The 7,864-nt window shown below is 36.6% G+C and overlaps 2 non-coding genes across 2 annotated transcripts; both read left to right on the forward strand.

Annotated features, from left to right (window-relative positions):
* The first annotated feature begins 661 nt into the window (after positions 1-661).
* Positions 662-767, forward strand: LOC128287060 (small nucleolar RNA R71). The gene has a single exon (XR_008277760.1). It is a non-coding gene; the product is annotated as a small nucleolar RNA R71 (small nucleolar RNA).
* Positions 768-4,982: 4,215 nt separating this feature from the next.
* LOC128287075 (small nucleolar RNA R71) lies at positions 4,983-5,089 on the forward strand. Its single transcript, XR_008277775.1, has one exon. It is a non-coding gene; the product is annotated as a small nucleolar RNA R71 (small nucleolar RNA).
* Positions 5,090-7,864: the final 2,775 nt, after the last annotated feature.

Consider the following 7,864-nt stretch of genomic DNA (forward strand, 5'->3'; position numbering starts at 1 on the left):
AAAATCCACATGATTGTTTTAGTATATTTGGAGTTCCTATTTGATAGATAACTGAGCTATGTGTTCTGAGTGAGTAATTCAAAATTTTGACAATATGCTCCGGCACTGTGTGTTAAAATTCAAAGGCTATGGGAAAAAGATATGCGAGGCTGAAATTGATTTGTGACCTTGAGAAAATAGTGAAAGTGCTTCATAAGATTTGGAAGCAACTTCTTCTGGTAAGATTTTTGGGGGTGAAAATCCCTAAAGGGGGGAGAGTTGTAATAGCCCGTTTTAAGGGTTAATCAGAACAGTGGTCTCGGGGCCACCAAATCCAACGCGTAGGTTTGTAAATATTATATATAATATTTTCGAGTTAATTTTGAGTTTAAAAAAGGCTTTTGATATTGTGATTTTTGTTTTATAAGCGATTTATTAAGTGCAAGTGGTATGACCCTAAGGTCAAGTGGTGACTGAATCGACGTTATAAATATCGGCTGTTTTTGTTGGCTTTGTTCTCATGACTTGGCACTGATAGTTATTCAGTGGCATCTCCTCTATAAATTCACAGGCATCTTCAGGTGTCTTATTATTGATGGTTTTCCCAGCAGTTGTGTCAACCATCTGCCGAGTCAAAGGATTCAGGCCATTATGAAAGGTTTGAACCTGTAACCAGAGTGGTAACCCATGGTTAGGGCATCTTTTCAAGAGGTCCTTGTATCTCTCCCATTCATCGTAGAGTGTTTCTAAATCCATTTGCACAAAAGACGAGATATCATTATGTAATTTAGCCGTTTTAGGTTGCAAAAAATATTTTAATAAAAACTATTCGGTCATTTGTTCCCAAGTAGTGATTGACCCCCGTGGTAATGAATTCAACCACTGTTTAGCTTTGTTTCTCAAGGAAAAAGGGAATAACTGAAGGCAAATGGCGTCATCAGAAATGCCATTTATTTTAAAAGTGTCACAAATTTCTAAGAAATTTGCCAAGTGAGCGTTGGGATCTTCTTCCTGCAAACCATCAAACTGAACAAATTGTTGTATCATTTGAATTGTGTTAGGTTTCAGTTCAAAAGTATTTGCAGCTACAGCAAGTCTAACTATGCTCGATTCAGTTCCTATTAAAGAAGGTTTAGCATAATCATACATAGTGCGGGGAGCAGGATTCTGATTAACAGCAATCGCAAGAGGTAGTGAATTTTCTTTGTTTTCAGCCATCTCCTTGGTTGTGGTTGAACTATTGTCCTCTTTCTCTTCCTATATGTATCGTAAGCTTTGCCTTATTTCTCTTCAGTCTCTGTGAACTTTGCGATCGCTCACTATCAAATAGTAATGGTCCTGATGGGTTTCTTCTGGTCATAAACTAGAAAAACCTGTCAGAAGAAAATAAATGCAGAATTAGAAAAGATAATAAAAATTTAAATTACAATAAAAGTAAAATGGCTAAAGTAATAAAAATCGAGTGTTCCTAATATCCTAGTTCCCCGGTAACAGCGCCAAAAACTTGTTACGTGATATTCGTGACAGGTTTTAAAGATTTATGAATGAATCGTTCTTGAGACTAACTTATTATCACGATTGAGGCAAGTGTACCTATCGAACAATAGTATAGTTCAGTAAGACTAGATTGTTGAACCCAAAGGAACTACGAGTACTAGTATTTACTTCCTTTTTATTATCTAGCCTAAAAATTCAGAGGTTTGGTTATCTAAACTAATTATTAACTAAGAATGCACAGAAAGAAAATTTGGGAAAATACTTTTGGGAAAATTCGATTGATTAAGACAATACCTAAGAAAAAATCCACCTAGACATTACTTGTTATTTGACTCTGAATCAAACGATTTATTCATTTGACTTGATCCGTAGAAATCCCTAAGTTATATTATTATGTCTCTCGAGACTACTAAAGTCTAACCCTAGGTTGAATAATTAAAATCTTTTTCTAATTAACGCCCTAGAATTGCATTAACTCGATCTATGGATTCCCTTATTAGGTTTCACCCTAATCCGACAAAATCTTATTACCCTATCTTTAGGCGTGCAATCAATTTCTCTTAATTATGACAAATTTACTCTTAAAAAGGGTCTATTCCTCCTCTAAATAAGAGCTTAACTTGAATCAATATCCTGGAATATCAAAACAAGAATTAAGAACACATAATTAAGAACAAGTTAAATATTTATCATACAATTCAGAAAATAATAACAAGATCCGTCTTAGGTTTCATTCCCCTTAGGTATTTATGGGGTTTAGTTCATACTAATGAAAGAAAACATCTCAAAAGCATAAAGAAAACAAAACATAAGAAAACCCAAACTCCTGAAATAACTTGAAGGGAGATCTTCAGTTTTGATGATGAATTCGGCTTCTGAGATGGATCAATCGGCTTTCCTTGAGCAATTTCTTACTTTCTACTCTGCGTCCCCCTTCTAAGTGCCTCCTCGGGTGTTTAAATAGGCTTTTGAATACCTAAGAGCCCCTAAAATTTCTCTTTTCTGAATAGGGTTATACTTGGGCTCGGCAGGGACACGTCCATATGACACGCCCGTGTGTGGTTACTCTAGCCCGTGGTTAAGGCTGTTGAACAGGCATGAGCGTGTAGTATACCCGTGTAAGTCATGCTTCAATCTTACCAAAGGGACACGGCTGTGTGACACGCCCGTGTGAGAAATTCCAGGCCATGTTGATCTCCCACGTGGGTCTATTTTCTCCATTTTTGTCCTGTTTCTCACTCTTTTTACTCTCCTATGCTCACCTAAGTATAAAACATGAAATTAAAGGAATAGGAGCATCGAATTCACCAATCCTAAGGAGAAACCATCCTTAAATGTGCTAAGCATGGGATAAAAATATCTATAAATTATGGTTTATCAAATACCCCCACACTTAAGCATTTACTTGTCCTCAAGCAAAAATCCTCAACTCATAATCAAAATAAATTCTTCTCAATTTATAATCCCTATCAATAATATCTCAAAATAATCCATAAGTACTCATACATTGAAAATTCAACTAAAAGTACATCAGAGTTTCAAACATTCCAAGTTGAGCATTTTATCACGAAAACATAGGTTTCTCCCCTCATCTAAGTGATTACCTTTGATCACAATATCATAGAGTTTAACATCCTCACAAAAGATTCACTCAAATCACTCAAGGTGTTTAAGGACATCAATAAAAGCACTCATTAGTCAATATGAAAAGTTATTACCTTAGGCTTGCTTGAAAATCAAATCTCCACCACTATATATTGAGCTGATACATCAATCAGTAAGGTATTGAGCTCGTCCTGGCTTGGTTTTGGCTTATCAGGTGTTCTCGCTTTTTGTGTCCACCATTTATCTGGCTCTTCAATTTGTAGCCTACCTTCTTCATATATAGGTCCCTTGTTGTTGTTTGAACATGGGTCATATAGGTTCTTCGTAACTGTTTCCTACACAGAAGGTTTCACTACGTGATCAGTACTAGTAGAATGATATATACAACCACCTTCAATTTTTTATGTGTTACTCGAATTACGAGCATGAAGGGTGATTGTTTCGTCTCCCACACGAAGTGTGAGTTCACCTATACCAACATCAATAATAGTTTTAGCAGTCGCTAAAAAGGGTCGTCCTAAAATTAAAGGTGCGTTACTATCCTATTCCATGTCTAGAACAACAAAATCTACTGGGTATATAAATTTATTGATCTTAACAAGAACATCTTCAATGATACCCCTAGGAAATCTAATGGTTTTATTAGCCAATTGAATGCTCATCCTAGTTTGTTTGGGTTTCCCAATACCTAGTTGTTTAAACATTTTATAAGGCATAACATTAATGCCCGCCCTTAAGTCAGCCAATGCGTGATGAACATCTAAACTACCAATTAAACAAGGAATCATAAAACTCCCTGGATCCTTCAATTTGTTGGGTAGCTTATTCTGTAATGTGGCTAAGCAAACTACATTCAATTCCACATGCGACACCTTATCCAACTTTCATTTATTTGTCAAAAGCTCATTTAAAAACTTGACTGCGTTTGGCATCTTTGAAAGGGCTTCAATAAACGGTAAGTTAATATGTAGTTTCTTTAAAAGTTTAAGGAATTTACCAAATTGTTCGTCTGATTGATCTTTCCTTGTCGCGTTAGGGTATGGCACACGAGGTTTATATTCTGTACTCATCGACTTTGGGTCATCTTGGCCTACCTCATTCTTACCCTTGCTTACCACCGTTTCTGGCCTTGGTTTTTCAACTAACCCTTCTGCATCCTGAATGGTAATCGCGTTGAGTTGCTCCCTTGGGTTAGATTCAGTGTTGCTTGGCAGGCTACCCTGTGGTCGTTCGGAAATCAACTTGGCAAGCTGTCCAATCTGAGTTTCGAGCCCCTGGGTTGATGCTTGTTGATTTTTGAGTGTTGTCTCGGTATTCTGAAAACGAGTTTCTGACACTAAGATGAAGTTTTTAGCATCTCCTCAAAGTTCAGCTTTTTCTCTTGTTGGTAGGGTGGTTGTTGGGAGCCTAGAGGTGGTGGTTTCTGATTCCCTTGGCCTCCCCATGAAAATTTTGGGTGGTTCCTCCAACCTGCATTGTAAGTATTACTCTAAGGATTGTTTTGAGATCAAGGATTGTTACCCTTGTAATTTAACTGCTCGTTCTCCATGTTGTGGCTATAAGGTGGGTATTCTGAACTGCTTGATCCACCTCCACTCGCTTCGCACTGCATTACTGGGTGGACCAGTGAAGAATTAAGGAAACCATCAATTTTCTTATTCAAGAGTTCTACATGATTAGAGAGCATGGTGACTGAATCGACGTTATAAACACCAGCTATTTTCGTTGGCTTTGTCCTCATGACTTGCCACTGATAGTTATTCAGTGACATCTCCTTTATAAATTGATAGGCATCTTCAGGTGTCTTATTATTGATAGTTCCGTCAGCAGCCGCATCAACAATCTATCGAGTCAAAGGATTCAGGCCATTATGAAAGGTTTGAACCTGTAACCAGAGTGGTAACCCATAGTGAGGGCATCTTCTCAAGAGGTCAATGTATCACTCCCATGCATCGTAAAGTGTTTCTAAATCCATCTGCACAAAAGATGAGATATCATTACGAAATTTAGCCGTTTTAGCCTGCGGAAAATATTTTAATAAAAACTTTTCGGTCATTTATTCCCAAGTAGTGATTGACCCCCGTGGTACTGAATTCAACCACTGTTTAGCTTTTTTCTCAAGGAAAAAGGGAATAACCGAAGGCGAATGGCGTAATCAGAAATGCCATTTATTTTAAAAGTGTCACAAAATTCTAAGAAATTTTCCAAGTGAGCGTTGGGATATTTGTCCTGCAAACCATCAAACTGAACAAATTGTTGAATCATTTGAATTGTGTTAGGTTTCAGTTCAAAAGTATTCGAACCTACTGCAGGTCTAACTATGCTCGATTCAGTTCCTGTTAAAGAAGGTTTAGCATAATCATACATTGTGCGTGGAGCAGGATTCTGATTAACAACAATCGTAGGAGGTAGCAAATTTTCTTGGTTTTCAACCATATCCTCGGTTGTGGTTTAAGAATCGTCCTCTTGCTCTTCCTCTGTGTATCGTAACTTCGCCTTATTTCTCTTCGGTTTCTGCAAACTGTACGATCGAGCTCACTATCAGACAGTAAGGGTCCTAACGGGTTTCTTCTGGTCATAAACTAGAAAAACCTGTCAGAAGAAAGTAAATGAAGAATTAGAAAAGATAATAAAAGTTTAAATTGCAATAAAAGTAAAATGGCTAAAGTAATAAAAATCGAGTGTTCCTAATATCCTAGTTCCCCAGAAACGGCGCCAAAAACTTGATACGTGATATTCGTGATAGGTTTTAAAGATTTATGAATGAATCATTCTTGAGACTAACTTATTATCACGATTGAGGCAAGTGTACCTATCGAACAGTAGTATAGTTCAGCAAGACCGGATTGTCGAACCCAAAGGAACTACGAGTACTAGTATTTACTTCCTTTTTATTATCTAGCCTAAAAATTAAGAGGTTTGGTTATCTAAACTAATTATTAACTAAGAATGCACAGAATGAAAATTTGGGAAAATACTTTTGGGAAAATTCGATTGATTAAGACAATACCTAAGAAAAAATCCACCTAGACATTACTTGTTATTTGACTCTGAATCAAACGATTTATTCATTTGACTTGATCCGTAGAAATCCCTAAGTTATATTATTATGTCTCTCGAGACTACTAAAGTCTAACCCTAGGTTGAATAATTAAAATCTTTTTCTAATTAACGCCCTAGAATTGCATTAACTCGATCTATGGATTCCCTTATTAGGTTTCACCCTAATTCGGCAAAATCTTATCACCCTATCTTTAGGCGTGCAATCAATTTCTCTTAATTATGACAAATTTACTCTTAAAAAGGGTCTATTCCTCCTCTGAGTAAGAGCTTAACTTGAATCAATATCCTGGAATATCAAAACAAGAATTAAGAACACATAATTAAGAACAAGTTAAATATTTATCATACAATTCAGAAAATAATAACAAGATCCGTCTTAGGTTTCATTCCCCTTAGGTATTTATGGGGTTTAGTTCATACTAATGAAATAAAACATCTCAAAAGCGTAAAGAAAACAAAACATAAGAAAACCCAAACTCCTGAAATAACTTGAAGGGAGATCTTCAGTTTTGATGATGAATCCAGCTTCTGAGATGGATCAATCGGCTTTCCTTGAGCAATTTCTTGCTTTCTACTCTGCGTCCCCCTTCTAAGTGCCTCATCGGGTGTTTAAATAGGCTTTTGAATGCCGAAAAGCCCCCAAAATTGGCCTTTTCCAACTAGGGTTACACTTGGGCTCGGCAGGGACATGCCCGTGTGACAGGCCCGTGTGCGATTACTCCAGCCTATGGTCAAGGCTATTGAACAAGCACGGGCGTGTAGTATACGCGTGTAAGTCGTGCTTCAATCTTGCCAAAGGGACACAGCCGTGTGATACGCCCATGTGAGAAAGTCCAGGCCGTGTTGATCTCCCACGTGGGTCTATTTTCTCCAATTTTGGCCCATTTCTCGCTCTTTTTAGTCTCCTATGCTCACCTAAGTATAAAACATAAAATTAAAGGATTAGGAGCATCGAATTCACCAATCCTAAGGAGAAACCATCCATAAATGTGCTAAGCATGGGAAAAAAATATGTATAAATTACGGTTTATTAGCAGTTTGAAATAGCTTCGGCTAAAAGTGGCTCTTGGTGTGCAATTTGAGATAGCTTCGGCTATATATATATATAAATGGTACTTAGTGTGCAAAGTATCGAAGATGGCACTTAGTGTGCGAAACATCTAGAATAGCACTTAGCATGCGAGGTATCGAGTATGGTACATAGTGTGCAAGACATCGAAGATGCAATGGCATTATGTATATGTATGAAATGGTAAGGATCGGTACAGGTATGTACAGAAACTCAACTTAATATTAAATCCATGAATGGTAAGTCCATGAGCATTTTGAAATGATGTTGTGTTAATTTGGTGAATAATGATGGATTTCTAATTGAAAGAAAGGAAGGTGTGGTAAATTTAGTTATTATCATTTTCTTACTAACACAGTTTTGGATAGCAGCAGTAGTCCGACTTTGCAAATACACCAAAAATAGTAGATTGTGAGTTAAAGATTGAATAAAATATGGAATTTAAGCTTATTGAGTCTAGTTTCTTATAAAAGAAACTCTGTAAGCAAAAGAATTTTATATTATGAGATATTGGAAGTTGTGTGAGACAGAGTCAGAACTATTTTGAAATCACTTGCTTTGAGTTAAGAAAAACATTAAAAAGTGTACACAAATAGTTATGGGTTATAATTTATATGCATATAATTATTAATTAGTATATTTTCAATTAAA

The sequence above is a fragment of the Gossypium arboreum genome, chromosome 13 (genome assembly GCF_025698485.1).
Source record: "Gossypium arboreum isolate Shixiya-1 chromosome 13, ASM2569848v2, whole genome shotgun sequence".
In the NCBI taxonomy this organism is placed as follows: Eukaryota; Viridiplantae; Streptophyta; class Magnoliopsida; order Malvales; family Malvaceae; genus Gossypium; species Gossypium arboreum.